This window comes from Rhipicephalus microplus, chromosome 6 (genome assembly GCF_043290135.1).
Source record: "Rhipicephalus microplus isolate Deutch F79 chromosome 6, USDA_Rmic, whole genome shotgun sequence".
Taxonomy (NCBI): Eukaryota; Metazoa; Arthropoda; class Arachnida; order Ixodida; family Ixodidae; genus Rhipicephalus; species Rhipicephalus microplus.
In genome coordinates, this window is record NC_134705.1 from 94,907,596 (window position 1) to 94,924,206 (window position 16,611).

A 16,611-nucleotide genomic window follows, 5' to 3' on the forward strand; every position below is an offset into this window, starting at 1 on the left:
TACTTCGAAAGTTTCGATAATTAAAACTCGAATCGAAACGAACTAGAATACCCTACTATTCGTTCGAATATTCGAAGCATTCAAATTTTCGCACAAGCCTAGTAACAAATATCCCAACATACACACACTTAGCAAAATCCGGCTGGTTGTGCCCTCGCGATCTCCGACGACAGCGCAGCTCTGGCCGACTGGGTTGGTCCTACGCCATCTCCTGTCGCCGACAAGAGCTCTCGCCGAGTGGTTCCCGTCCTCGGACTCCTGTGACCATGTTTCCATCTTTCCTATTTCTATTTAGTCGTCGCTCGCTGTTCTTGCGCATCTCTCTCTCAGTCTCTTTCTCTCTACCTTAAATCCTATCCTTTTAATCCCTCCTCACCTCCATCCCTTGTGAGCTACTGTTGAGGTGTAGCACGCTGATGCAGACAGTTACGGGGCTCACTTTTCTCTTCTTTTTTCTCTTATAACCACAATCTCTCTCGGTCATCCCAATTTCCTGACCGCTGACCTTGGGGCGGTGACACAGCGACACTCCAGAACATCACTTCGACTTGCCGACAAAGACCAGCAGAAGGAAACTCACCCATCATCACACGAAACGAGTTTAAAAGGTCGTGGAAAGTGTGACTCACCTGGCAGGACCTGGGAAAGCCAGCGGGCAACCTTGGACCAGGCCGAGCGAGCTTCTCGGGCCAGTGGGGCCCTTGAATAAGGGCTCCACCCACGGAAACCTTAGTATGCCGGTTCAATAAATGTTTATTCCTCCTCCTCCTCCTCCTCCTCCTCCTCTAAACTACTACGTGTACTTTCTATTCTGCATCACCTTCGCAAGTTCGCTCTTCTTTTTTTTTCAATTCCAAAGCATTCCACAACTTTCTTGGGAAGGGGCTCGTTTTCGCAGCATCTTTTGCTCAATATCAGCACACACGCCTGCACACCAACTGCATAAAAATACAAATGCGAAAGGAGGTTGCGTCGTTTCAAGCCGATAACGCAAACAAGAAAGAAGAGAAAAAGGAGAGAGTGAAACGGAGCATCCGCATCGTCGATCCCCCGTGGCACGCATTTCTTGCACGCGCATTCCCAACGATCCTCAGGCTACGCACACCGCGCCGCTACCTCCTCGCCTTGCATCGAGCTTGCTCCTTCGTACACACGTTCGACGCTGCTCATGAATATTCAGGGTGCAACGCAACCGGCGCCTCTGCCGAGGACACGCGATCCCTATCCCATCCCAGCACAACCACTTCTCTGGAATCTTCTCCTGGTTCTCCTCGTTTTGCTCATCTTTCTTCCCATGCGTCGTCTTCTCTCTGACATCGAGTTTACTCAATACCCTCATATCGGAGCTCTTCATTTCTTAGAAGCATGTCCTTCATTTTAGAAGCATTAAATTTAAAAGCTTCATTTTAAAAAGCTTTTCATCTTAGAAGCATGTCCTCTCTTACTTCAATACAAATAGAGGGCCATCGACGAGTCATTGTGATGACTAAACAGCTCAAAACATTGCATTGAGAACATGAAGCAGTTTATAGCCACTCTCTATCTTAAGCACCAGCCTATTTAAAAGAGAAAATAGGCACCTGTAAAAAGAATATTTTAGAGCGTCTAAGGAGAGTTTGATACCTGTCCAGTTTGAAAGGTCACGTGAGAATGGCCGAAAGGCGGGAAAAATACAGAGGGCTGTGGCGCCAGAGATGACTGAGATGGTGAGGGAATGGGTTGAAGTTATCCTTAGTGTGGCGTGTTATTTGCAAGAGCAGCACTGATCAAGCGTGGCCTCTTAAATTAGCTCCGGCAACAGCACGTCTTGAGGTACATAGTAGCGGAGACTACTGTTAGAGGTACGATAGGTGCATATTCCCGTTGCGCTCGGCTGTTTGTCGTTATTGAAGCCATCGTAATCCAGTTGGACAACTTTCGGCTTCACTCTACTTTCTTTAAGCCACCGTCACACAAGCAGCCTAGTCGTGGTTAAGATGAATAGGCAGTTTTAGTTTAAATGTACGTAGGCACTACACGTACGCAAGCGTGAGAAGTCCACGCACTTTGCGTTCACGCCGTCTTAAACGCTTTTAGCTACATGTACGCGACACGTGGTAGTGAGAGCTACCACGTAGCTTTATCTGCTGAGAATGTTTTATTCACGGGTAATGTGCTTTGACTGCCAGAGTCCAACGGTGTCTTCTTAAAGTTTATTTTATTTTATAGCCGTTTTCTTTGGCGATTTTTAAATTTTGCTCTAAAAATTCACTTTGTCTTGTTCTGAGTACTTCTCCTCGGTTCCGGGCCTACAGGAGGTGCCACTAAGAAAAACTTTGTACAGACCAGTCTAGTTTGCATTGTGCGTTGCACACTAACTGACTCACGCGCGAAGGTTTCACCTGTGTCGCACCGCACGTTGCGCTGGCTGCAGGTCCATCTGGTCACGAACCGCGGAACACTCTGTCGAGGACGCACAGCGATCTCTGTCCACCGCACTGTGTGTCTCATGTTTTCTTCGGAAAGGTTGCATTCCGTCACATCACGTAGCAGGTCGAAAAGCGAAGGCCCACTCCAGTCATCTTGTCGCCGTGTTTCGATGCAAGCCGTGTGCGCGACACGCTCTCTTGCTCCGAGTGCCCGTGCAAAGCTTTCTGCGTGCGCAAGAAACGCACGCAAGGAATCAAACATCACGTTCGTCCGTGAGACCAGTGCGCGGCCGCTATGTTCTGCGCATGCGCACTGCTTAAACTTAGAAACTCTACGTACGCAAGGTCTCTACGTACGTGAAACTAAAACTCAGCGGCGGCAATCTTCCGTGGAAGTGTAGGACGGCGCCGATAAAGAAATCGAAGATGACGTAGGTTAGCGCGCCAATAATTTTGATACGCTTGCGAGGGCAAAGCAGGGCATTTTTTTTCGCATATTCTAAAGCTACTGTTGCAACCAGAAGGGAAAGAATTTGCCTCGTCAACAATAATGTCAGTCGTTGTTAACCATGAAGTTGTATTACAGTATACAATTTTTTCAACTTCCTGTTAGAGGTGTACTGAGCCGAAAATTTTAACTTCTGTTTCAAGAACAGTGTCTAATTTTGAAAGCTGGTTTCTGTTTCTGCTGTCACACGATATGAGCTTCTCGTCACGCGCTCATGCAAGATATCGGGAAGTTTTCACAGCCATGCGGGATCGCAACTCCGTCGGTGAAACCCAAGCGGTCATTTTGAAAGTTTTGGTACCTGACGGTATCACAATTTTCCGGGCTGCTACGTAAAGTCACCAAAATTTGTACTGTAGCATGACGTCAAGCAAGTATCAATGTTGGTATAGGTGTGCTGCGAGTATATTGACTTTGATAGCACAGAAAAATATTTCACCAGCCTTTTTTTGAGCCTCACACTTGCTGAAGGCCGCCTGTGCCTGGATTGGCTCCCAGCGCCATCATGGGCGGAGCCTCCAGGCTGGCTTAAGGGTCAGAATGGCCCCCCACTCAGCCTCTTCAGGGTATTTCAATAAGGTCAATCTCACTCACTCACTCACTCACTCACTCGCTCGCTCTGTAAACAGGATATTTATATGTCAGTGTAAACCCACGTACCAAAAATTGTGTCAGTATACCCCTTTAGGAACATGAGTGTAGTGTTCGCAAGAGACCAAGGCAGCGCATAAGATATTTATTTTGCGAGGCCTGGGAAACTGATTAGCAATAAAAACACGCAGAGGACATTTCATCAGTTATCGCGTTTTGTTGCGCAAATGTAATTGTGTATAAAAGAAAGAGAAGGCGTTCTTTTTTGTGCTGCATTTCTTGCCTTTTGTTTCGTTCACGCAAACGAATGAACATGGCAAGGCTAAGATGTTGAATAGCTAGCTTCCTCGCGTATTCTTTCGATCACTGCACGTACTCGTAAAAAAGGGGCTCTTAGATATGACGCATGACTCTCAATTTAAGACAGACAAACAAAACACAAAACTCATTCGATATTGAGTCAGAATAAATAAAAAATGGCCTATATCTGCATGCTTCACTGCAAATGTCAGCGAAAGACGATAGCCTTGCGTCTGGAGAAAGTGAACAAAACGTTTATTCGATATTCTGTGCAAGGAAATCGGTTAATTGTATTCTGGAGGCGCTGCGTTAGAGAGTCTCGATTCATGCAGCAAAGGCGAGGAGTGCATCGAGTCACGTTAAACATGACCGCTATCTGGCAGTTATCTTTGAAAACAAAGGAAGGCGTGCGTGTCTGTCTCGTAGACGATAAGGTGTAGAACGCAAAGCGATGGGCAGGTGCCACCACCCTGTCATCTTAGCATAGCATTGAAAACAATTGCCTTTTTGAGCATCGCATTGCATTGTCAGCGCAACGTGATAAACGCTATAGTGTTTAGAATTACCTATGTATGCATTTTCTAGTAAAATACACACGTACAGAATACTGACGAGCTGTTATGGTGCCTAAGATACGCGCAGTAATTGCTTTTAATTGAGAATCGCACTAGTATGAACGCTCAATCTTGAGCAATATTAGTGGGGGCCGTGGATAGGGTTGGCCATTTGGCATATCGTTTGGGGCCGTTTAGAAAATTGTTACGGTGGCCAAAAGAACAAACGTACAGAAAGACAGACACACCAAAATGTTTGCGTCGGGGCACCCCAAGAAAGACTATCGCCTTTAAAAAAACACGTTGGTCCGAAATATAATTTTCATTGGCGTCCATATATCTCGTTAGGTACGTGCGCAGCACTTACACCGCTACAAACGCGTACCACCTAAGTCAACATGATTGTGGTGGCGCCGACATGTGCAATGTTAAAGCCAAACAAATTCGAGCAACAAACCGCTCGCATACACTTTTCGACAGCGACTGCAAAAGGTTAGGTTAAGGCCACGGGTAAACGACATTCAGTGCGTGCCGACGGGAGCCCCGCTCCATGTACGATGCATGATTGAAAAGCCTTTACGCAGCGCTCGTTCACCGCTCTTGCGCCTCGAGTGACTTAACGTGTGACGTTGAGGAGCTTTGCGAGCTTGACCGATCATCCAGGTGTAATGCATGATGCATATAAACTCCAAGCAAGTGAACTATGCTACAGAAGACGCCTAGGGACACTAAAAGCTGTGTCGGGCGGTAAAGTCATCACTGAATTCCTGTCACTAACAGGGTAAACAGAAAAATAAACAGCTTCATTTTGCATAACGTGGTGAGCTGACTGCGGTGAATTCGGTTATGCATGAGGTCTCGCTGCGGTGTTCATAAATCTGAGAGTGGTGGTTAAGGTTAGCCATAATTCAATGATTTTATGCTTTAATGCGTTCTTTACTCGACGTACCTTAGAACTGGGTAAACATACAAGGAGAAAACAAGGGAGTCGATATTGTAACGTAAGGCTGCCTTGGAATATATCCCGTGCGTTACGCAGAAAGAAGTGAAAGCGTAACAAGGAGTGAGTCGTATAAACGGGCAAGCTAATATTACGGTGATCGATATTTGAACGTAATGTTCAAGATAGATTTGCTTCTGGAGGTTATCAAACAATAATACAAAAGGATGAAACGATGGAAGCGGTAAAAATGCTATGTTGCACTAACGAACTCACTACTATATTCACCCGCCGTGGGATTGGTGTGGCGGGAGTTTCGTTAAAGTATTCTCAGTGCTCTCAGCCGGCGGGCGTGTTGAGAGCATCCTATGGGAATTTTCTTTCGCTTTTTGCTTGTGGACGAACGAATGCAAGATTCGTAAGAAATAAGGATAAAGTCAACGGAAAAAAAATCGAAAACACTAGAGAGGCTTTGCTCCGACGTGGAGCGCGCGACCGGCTATTTGATTATGCAGTGCATAAATTTGTAATGTCCGCGCGAGCGGTGGCTGCGTCGTCCATACTGTGTGGCGGACCCGTCTTTGTGCAAGCTCTATGCTCGTGGTCAAATAAATAAACAGTACAAAACGCCGACAAGAAAGAGGAGAATTCGCGTGGCGCTAATGCATTGCGTTCGCGGTGAACACCATAGGATGCACCGGATGCAAATAGCGGGCGGAAAAAAAATTCTGTTTAGCCATTATGGCGCTGAACGATCGTAACCGGAAATGGGGTAAAGAAGTCGGAGAAGAACCTTCATTACGCGGAGTGTGGTGATCAGAACGGTAAGAGAAAGCTAGGTTTGTGGTCGCATTTTTGCCCACGCACTAATTTTCCTTTTGCGTGCACTGCAGCATCGTTTCTTTTTTGAACATTCGTGTTCTCGTTTAGTCTCTGGCTCAGTGATTAAATTCAATATTCGTACTTGACGTCTCTGCAGGCATAACGAACACGCCGACAAACTGCGTATAAGGCGTCAGTTGTACTAGCGTGCAGACGGCGTTTTGGACGAGCGTTAGGCGTGGCTTTACTGCTGCCGGAATGAGGACTTTATAGCATGGCGGCATCTTCCTATGAAAAGGTAAACGAGACTGATTCTGGCCAATTTCTGTGAGGCGAATAGAAGAGTCCACTTAGGTTTCAAAGATCAATAAGAATATGAAACTGGATTAGTAGGCGTGGGTGCACGTTTATCAGCGCGAAGTCACATGGTCAGTAGACGACACTGGCGCACGTCGTATTGTGTCCTCCTTTGCAGGCGTGTCCTTTTCTGGTGCTGACCCCTATTATGAAGACCAATAGCCACAATTTCGTTGGTTTGCTAAACGTAGTTGGTCGCATATGGAAACTCTGCCAGATACTGATGTGACAGATCTCCAGGGGTGCGTTTAACTACTTTCATAATTACTTACGTGCCATCGCTGTGGTGGGCTCATTGATTGAGCATTGAGCATTGTCCTCACCGGATTGACAGCCCCGACAGCTTTAAGTGCACTGTGTTACGTTTGGTCCAGCAGTTCGTTTTAGCAGACGCCATTGTGCATGCGTGAGCCTGTCTGCGAGAAGGCTTTTTCCCCAATATCGGTGCCCGGACGGAAGCGAAAAGCACGACGCTGTCCTGCAGGAGTGCCTGGCAGTTTATTTTGGTGCGGTGACGTGGAACACGACAGAAGATTTGCGAACAACTTTTTGTCGAATAGGCTTCGAACAGCGTGAGACGGCGCCGCTGTACCAGTTCTCATGGAGTCTACCTGTCAACTCGGCTACTTTCGCCTAGTACGCGAGGTCGCCACAAAAGCGCCGCCAGTTCGGAAGCGTGGGAAGGCGTTGCTGTGGTCGTCCTCAGGAAACGAGCATGTTCGAGAAAGTTCCGGAACAAAGCAGAACGCAGCCTTGGACCGCTGCTGACGTTCGTTAGCGGCCATCTCCCCTGAGGAGCACTACTTTCCCCCTCCGAAGGGCCCTAACTTCTCGCCCTGCGATGTCTTGAAGGAGTAGGCCGGGTGCGTCTCTGTGTGGTGCACTCGTGATGAACATTGGACATTATCACCCACGTTCTTCTTCTCACGTGGGGCCCCATTTCTGCACCCTTTCTGGTGGGTGGACCACTGAGACTTCGTCACCTGATCTGTGGCAAGAGTGGTCACCGCCTTCTTTAGACCTCCGTGTAAGGAAATGAGGAGCTATAAAAGCCAAAGACTTTATATAAATAATCAGCGGAATCTTAGTGGAATCTCTGCTGAATCATTGCACAGTTCCATCTCTTTGCATTATGTTAATAAACCTTCGTTCCCTCTCTACGAACGCGTCCCCTCACTGGCGAAGATCCGCTATGGGGATGATGGTGGGGAGCCAGCTACCCTAAAGATACCCGTCACCGTACTTACCACCAAACCTCGACCCTTGACAACTGTCAGTTTTGAATGCCTTGACTAGCTATTTAAAGCCTTCATTTAACATTGCAGATCACAGTCTTCTTCATATAATGACAGTTCAAGTCGCACCGTACTCTTGAGAGTTCGTAGTTTTATTACCTTCGTGGGTATGCATGCAGAGTGAACGCTGCTATGCGTCCTATCATAGTACTCTAGCTCTCTTTTCATTTTTTTTAAATCTCCATTCTTTTCTCGCCCTTATCCCTTCCTTCGTGTAGGCTAGGAAATCGGGTGCCTCCTGGTTAAACTCCTTGGTTTTCCTTTTCCTTTCTTCTTCTCTCGTTGTTTTCATATTTGCACTCATAGAAAAAAATCACAGGTTAGCCCTTCCATTTCGCACTAATTCCTTAATAAGGGTATTGATGTACGGCAGCCTTCATGTTGGGAAGTTGTATTCAAAGGTATACTGGCTGCTTGTGTGCTCGCATGCTAAAATACTACAAAAATGCTGCTGTAAAAAGAGACGTATGGATGGCACTGCTGACAAACCCAGGAGGTACGGCACCAGAAATTAACACTTTCGGGGCCGCACCTTGCAAGAACACAGAGATACGCGAGTAAATTGAACGGAAAATCACCACACTGTGTTTTCTTAGTGAAAAAAAACGTCAAGCGGCATTATATGGACGATGTAGCATTCGTGATGTGATAAGGGTCGTGATGCTGATGATGGTATCGGCGGAGTTAGCCTGCAATAAAAAAGCGCCTCTGTTAACGTCACATATTCGAACGCGCATCACTCATTACAACCTCTCTTACCAAACTCAGAAGAACGTGTATCAGGTCATGGCAGCCTACCCATGGTCCTTCATGGCTGTTTAAAGGTTGGTGCACACCGGCGATTAGCAGTGGTCGCGCGACCATTTGCGACTGGCGACCAAAAAGCGACTGACATTCACACTGTCAGAGGCTGCATGCGAGCGACCGGAAGTCGCAATAGCGGAGAGTGTCATCCGGATCTCGTTATCAGTGAGAACTCTGGAGACCAGCGCTGATCAGCTGATCGCCGCCAGCTCAGTGAGCGGAGCAAAGCGAGCGCGCCGCATTTCTCGTTTTCATCCGTATCTCGCCAGCGCAAGGAAAAACAAACAACAAAAATTGAGCATCGCTGATTGGTTCCAGCAGCTTTGCGACCGCAGTCGCGCGACTGAATAATCAGTCAGCAAGCGACTTGCGAAAGCAGTCGCTTTGCGACCGTTTGCCACCGTTCGCGACTGTTAGCGACCAGTCGCAAATGGTCGCGTGACCACTGCTAGTCGCTGGTGTGCACCAGCCTTAACTAAGCTGTCGCAAGGTCTTTACCAATCTATGGCATGTGTCAGCAATCTACTGACGTGACAAGTTGAATGGAGCTGACACGGCTGGGGCTGGTCGTAAAATCAGACGGAAAAAGAGGAAGGACTCGTCTCATACTCACGGTGACCATCCATCCATCCGTGTAATGAAACGGTGCCAGCTGCTCCATCACTCTTTCATAAACCGTGTGATGGAGCAGCAGCGCATAGCAACAGTTGTGCCACCACTGCAGTGGACTCCCGCTTACATTCTCTCATCAGTCACCTTATTGCTGAGATAATGTAAAAAAAACAAGAAAACATCGCATATTCTGTCGATTGTCCACAGGTTTTCGCCGAACACACTTTGGAATTTAGAAAGTGTCCTTCCATTTTTTTTACTTATCTCTCTTTCGCATCCACTTTCGTTGTCTTTCTTAATTTTAATTTCACATGTGCAAACCTGACCCTGGTTTCATTTTTTTTTCGTCACCTATATACCTGTAAGTGAAGCGCGAACCAGAGCCTCTTTCTGTTCCCCTACTTTCTGTCGATCAAAGAACCGAGACGAACACAAACCCAACAACGCTTATCAAGCAGAAGCAAAGACAAAGCAAGTATCAGGAATGAGGCAGCAGTATTAACGGAGCAAGTGGAAGGTTTTCTTTGAAGTGCCGGCTCTTTGTGGAAGAGGACTGCTCGGTCCGCTCCCTCGGGATGGCTCTATTGAAAGCACTATATGTTGGGACAGCCGCGACAGCTCGGGTTGCACCGACACACGATCCCATGAAGATTGCTGCTTTTGTTACACGCTCGTTGTTTCTTTACTTGAACTAGGATAAAAGACGCTAAAATAGGGTCCTCGTTACGTAGTTAGGTTTGTACGGCTCAAGAAGAGACACTTAACTGATGGTAAGCTAGAGGGACAAAACGGGTATCAAGGAATGGGAAAACTATCGAGCTCCAGGATAAGAGGCTGGAAGCAGAAGGTGATGTTGGGCTAGTTGGTTCGTGCTTCGAGTTCGATTGTCCCTAACGCGAAAGAATTCTGTGCGAAAAGTTCGGTTAACTTGTAGGAGCCCTAGACAATGCGACAACAACCCACAAACATTGGCGCAGACTAACAACAAAACTTCATTTGAAGAAATTTATTAGTGAAAGCATAAAAATTTATCCAATGCAAAGCGTCGTGGTTATGACAGGACGCAAGCTCCTGGACATGTGGCGCGTGATTACAAGCTCGTGCGCCGCTGTGTATAGCCGTTCCCTTTCTGTTAAGCTGGTGAACAACATGCTGAACAAGCGCTGCTTACTGAGAGTAACAAATTGTATTCTAAGAGAAGGCTAGCGTGTAAGGAGATGGCTGAATTCAGGTGGGCTTATGAGGTTATAAAGTGTGCGCGGATGACGTGACCACTGCAAGCACTTCATTAGCTTAATTTTTGAAGCATGGGAAAAGACTTTGCCCTGCAGCGGGGGCAGTCACGTTGATAATCATGAGAGTGATGATTATGATCTCGTTATTAGTCTCAACCCAATGATCGTGCACCACTGCCTGGCGCTTCTCTGTCTACATAGTGAAATGTACCAACAAGCAAGATATTCAGCGCTTGACAAAATTTCGTCCTCTTTTCTTTATTTTTCTTGGAAGGTACTTTTTTTTGCCCACTACCTCATCTCAGCAAGGTAATTAGACACAGGGATCAATTTTCCTACATTGTGGCTATAAAACAGATACGTCTTGAGGAACACCAGCAAGGCAGAGTCAGTAAAAGAATAATTCTGAGACTTTTTTTGGGTTTACAGTCAACTAAGATATTCTTATGTTTACTATAAACAGTGAACACAGCATTTCGTGTGCAACATCATTATTGATTACATTACAGATTAGAAGTTCAAGCAGCTCTAAATCCCCGAATAATGGTAATCAAATGATGAGCTTCTTCATGCCTTGTTGTCGAATTGTTTAATTTGTTGTTATCCACACTGCCCAGCATGAATACATACGAGAGCGGAAGCCTCAAGGGGAAAAATTATGCACGCAGCTACGCGAGAACATCAGTCCCGAGCCCGAGCTATTTTTCCCCATTCAAGTTATTTCATGCAATTTGATTGACAGTTGTGCGCGAACTCTATCAGGCATCAACTAAACCTGCATTTCTTGGGTAAAAAAAAAATCAATGTCACCTATCATAACTCGTTTTAGGAACGATGCCTCCTTCAACTTTCGCCAAGTATCACCGAGCCATGTATGGAAAGGTGAAACGTTGTTCACAATAAATACAATGAATCTACGCGATTCGAAATTGTGAATGATCTAAACAAACATTTCAATAAAAAAAAAAAAACTTGAGCAGCCCCCGTTTCACCCTGCAATCTCACTTCCCTAACACCACTTCCTCCCACGTCATTTCCATCAAACTCTGCCTCGCCATGCTCGTTCAAATCTCCACTCGCGCAACGAGCGCTTCAAGACACAGCTGTTACCGCCTCACGACGCAAACAGCTGCCCTTCTGGGAGAAGCACCTCGGGCTACGCAACTAAGAGTGCTCCCCGCGCCAAACGCACATAGTTACACAGGCACAACCGTTCTGTGTCAGCTGTTGGCGAGAGCCACTTGCCGACCGTAGCGGGTGTGCTGTCGCTCCTCGAAGTGAGCGAATATCGCGGTACGGCGGGATTGAACGCGAGGCGTAGTTACTGCTTTCGAAGCCGCTCCATAAGACGTGCACCAAAGACCCGTGTTCCACGGCCATTTCTGCGAAGTTCCTGAGCTCACAGCCAGCCACCAGTTTGAAACGACCGAAAGGATCATCACGAGTTTGAGGCCAACCGGTCTCGGGATCACCGAAGAGTGATATGAATTGTGGGACGGCATAGCTGCCACCTGGAGAATGGCACGACCGTGTGCTTATCCGCTTTATGACAGTGCTCGATGTGGGCCCCAGCAAAATGGAAGCGACGCCTATGACGGGCTGCAGCCACTGCGAATGAATGGCCATGCTTGTAGTAGAGTACACACGTGTCGTGCCACCGCGGAAAGAATTTGTGTAGTTGGCTCATATACTTTGAACGCAAACTGATCGCGAGAAAAGTGTCACGGGATGACCTCCCGTCTCGACGCTGCGTGAACAAAGTAAGGTCAGTCAAGCTCTGCTATTTCGAGATATAGTGTAAACGTAAGTTTAGTTTGCCTCATAGGTGATGCAAATTTATTTATTTTATTTATTTCTTTATTTTTGTTCATTCAATACAGCAGACTCCAGGTCAAAGCAGGGTGCTTAATGCAGATACAAATAAAATATTACGCAGGTATAAATAAAATAGCAATTGCAGAACTGAAACAATAAAGGGTGAAGAAGGTTGTCTGGTAAGGCGATTCATTCATCACATGTATTAGTAAGGCAGTTCCATTCACAAATGGTCCATGGGAAGCACGAAAACTTATGTATCTTGGTGCCAGCAAAATATGGGATCAAGGCTTTTGGGTGGTGGTGTCGGGTAAGACGGCTACTTTGGAGTGTCAAATACTGGAATGGGTCTAGAGCTAGTTTTTCCTTCAAAAGTTCATCGAGAAATTCTAATCTAGCTTTTTGTCTTCACGTCTGCGATAAGGGAATGTTGTTGGCTACCATTAAATGTGAGGGCGAGTTTAACTTGGAGTACTCGTTGAATGTCAATCGAACAGCTTTTCTCTGAATACGCTCAAGAGTACATATATCACGTTTTGTATAACGGTCCCATACTATGCTCGCGTACACTAGTTTTGGTCGCACAAGGGCAGTGCAACAAAGTAGTTTATTATTCCTGGGAGCACTTCTAAGTTTATGTTTAAGAAGAGATAGTTCGCGAAAGGCAGATAAACACACATTATCAATATACAGATTCCAAGATAAATTAGAAGTGAGTGTCACAACAAGGTACTTGTAGTAGTTTACTTGTCGCAGGGATGTAGACCCTAATATGTGTGTATATCATTGTGGATTCTTTTTGCGAGTCACTGAAAGGCACACACATTTGCTCACGTTGAGACACATTCCCCATTTGTTACACTATTCATATATATATTGCAAAGAATATTGCTAAGGTCATTGTAACTGCTAATAGAACAAATGTCTTTGAACAAATCACAATCATCTGCAAATAATCTTATCTCTAATTTAGTGTGAATGACATCAACAATATCATTGATATACAATTTAAAAAGCAAAGGGCCTAACACACTGCCCTAAGGTACACCCGATGTGACCTGAAGACAGTCTAAATATTGGCCCCCTACATCATTGTACTTTACGTGATTATATAAATACGAAGAAATTCAACAAACAAATATTTCTATATACCTGTTTCTCTAAGTTTGGAAATGAGTTTACTATGAGGAAACTTATCGAAGCCTTTGCAGAAATATGAAAAGAGCATATCTATCCTACCGTCTCTATCAATGCCTAATGCAAGAGCATGAAATAGTGTGGCGAGTTGAGTTACGGTAGATAATCTTTTCCAAAAACCACGTTGATATTTGGTTAATATAGAGCGTTCTTCAAGAAATTCGATCATACTAGTAGCTATGACTTGTTCAATAATTTTGCAACATTGTGAAGTGAGTGAGATTGGACGGTGATTTCGTAGTGCTAAACGGCCTCCTTTTCTAAAGGTGGGTACAACGCGGGCTGTCCTCCAGTTACTGGGCAGTTGGGAAGTACACAAAGAACAGCGAAAAATAGTCAGCTAAAACTTTACTAGAGATAAAGCATATCGTCGCAGGAACACGTTGGGCATATACTTACCGACATATTTCTCAATTCACTTGATGCACTTCATTTTTTATAACAGAGATCTGAAATGACAATTCGTTTCTATATTTCCTTCCATCAAGCACTTCTCATGCGAAGAATTACGAAGCTAACAGTTTGGTCATCCACAAAAACTAAATACTCCCATTTGACCAACGATACTCAAACGAATGCTACTGGTATTTGTTATTACATAGTGTTTTAAAAACCAAGAGCCATAGTATATAGCAACGCTTCCACTCGAAAAAGCTACCTGCGTGTTTGCTATACGACGTAGCAAAAAGTATACCGAGAACAATACTTACATATTCTCTTAACCACATCGGCGTACGTTAACCTACCAAGTGCGCACAAAAAATCAGTGCGATAATCATTTCAATTTGTTACGTTGCCCGCTTTTCCAACTGCGAACTCAAGTTGACAAAGAGCGCAGTAAAGTTCGCGTACATATTTCTTAGTCGTGGTATAATGTTGCCGTGGCAAACATAAATGGTTCTGCGCTATAAGAAATGAGACGACACCAGCAGCGAAGTTGCAGTAGGAGAGAGACAAAAAAAATTTAGCAATCGTTTCAGTGCCATATGCATCAATTCTCTATATCAACATGAGAGGCCGCTCCAAGGACACGCACGCAATCTCATGCAAGTTCTAATTATTGTCTGAAAGATATGATGGCCCCATAAGTTAGTTGTAAGACCAGAGCACTGCGGCTTGAATCGAGGCTCTGAAACTCGCATTACATGAATCGTGTTTAAATGTCCTTCTAGATACAACAACGTTTTTTTTTTTGCTGCCTTTTCTTTTTTTTCAGCAACTGCCACGAAACGAACGCAGATCCGTACTTTAGCTGCACAGCCCTCTGTGCCCTCCCCACGAAAAAAGAAAAAAGAAATGGTCATTGTTAGTATGTTTCATCCTCCGGCAAAGCTCGAAGCATATAACGCTGCTGCCTGCTCGTTTATGCAGTCCGCAAATAAACAAATAAAGGAACTGAATTTACTGCCATCGTCGCTATAAAGTGAGCGAGTGGGCGTGCGTCCGTCGGGTCTGAAGCTCCTCGTTCCAAGGCCTTCAGAGCGCATCTGTAGAGTCATTAAAGTAATCCGAGCGGCCGCAGTATCGCAGAAAACTTTTCGCCACGGGCCATTCGTTCTTACCCCCCCCCCCCCCCTTTTCTCTTTCGCAACCTATCTTTCTATTCTGGCTGGAGTCTCCGAGTCCGTGCACGAACACCGGAGTCTGCATCTTCTGACGTGGCCACGTAACAGACAATGCCTCTGGGAGCCGTGCACAGGGGTTGCGACGCCGAGATATCTTCGAGGGTCGTGCGACCCGTCGCCGCTTCGTCCGTATATATACACATGCGCCGCCCGTGGGGAAGTGACTTAAGGGTCCATCATTTGAATAACGATTCAGTGGGCCCACGGGTATTCAGTGTTTGTATGTAGTACTCCCGATGATTGGCTGAAAGTTATTTTGAGCCCGTTTCATGCCAACGACTGGTGCGTGCGATAGAATAGCGGGCATCGACGCGAAAAAATGCGTGCCTGAGTGAGCATGCATATTTTCGCGTGCGCATTTGTGTTTGCGTGTCTAATATTGAACTACTAGCCATCTGCGCATGCGCGAGTTATAAACTGACAATTTTTCACTGGTTTTAGTGGTTGCGAGTTCCTTAGTGATGTCGAACTATTTCAGAGATTATGTGCTCTATTGTGTGATATTCGGTATTATGCCTAACATTTGGAGGTCTTTTTATATATTTCATAACCCCCTTCCCCCCCCACCCCCAAAAAAACCAAAGCATTTTCTATACCAAGCAGCATATGTCTCGAATGGGCGTTCACCTGAAAAGCAGCCAGATATAATGATACTTATCAAGATGCCTCATACTTAATAAATAATAAATACCTGTTGTGTGCGAACATAATGTTAACGTCTTGCACAACAAGCAATTAAAACAATCGCAACACACCGGAGAACATTACGATCCATCATGACGAGGCCTGCGACTCAGTCCTGGACAATCCCCAAGGACTGATCAACCGGGCAAGCTGCTTTGCGGGATCTCACGAGTCTCTAAACTGAGGGCTGCACATTGTGGCTTATCGCAAGCGAAATACAACGAGGAAAGCTTCCCACTACTGTTACTAATACTTGCGTCGAGCTATTGTGCTAATGGTACTTTTTTACGCTGCAATCTCATCACATTGAGTGAGAAACAGTAGGTGTGTCAATACAACACAATGGAGAAAAAAATACACACAAACGGAAGAGTGCTTTGAATCGCCATGACCTGAATTTGTTAGTTCGGACTTCTGTTTTTATCTGCAAGCCATATATTCGCTTTCTATCTAAAAACAAACGGAAGCAAGAATCAAAGGACGTAAAAGAACACAATGGACTTACTCAACACACCTTCGAGAAGGTGTATACGAAGGTACCTTGGTATTCCTTCTTGACAATGGCACTGTTAAAGTTATAAAAAGATGTCTCTGTATTCTATACAACGGTACTACTCCATATTTGACCCTGCGATCAGGGATGGTAACACAAAGTGCGTTTTTATTGACAGTACTAAGTGATCATGACTCAAGTGATGGTGATACGAGCGCTGTTGGCTCGTAATAATTGCCGCGGTAAGCGCATAAGTCCGTTTGATCGGATCACTGCCTACAGTTGATTTGTTGCAGATAATACTTCCTTCACATCTTTCTCCTAAACTCGTTCTATTCCCAAATAGTTGTAGCACTAATCAGACATTTCAC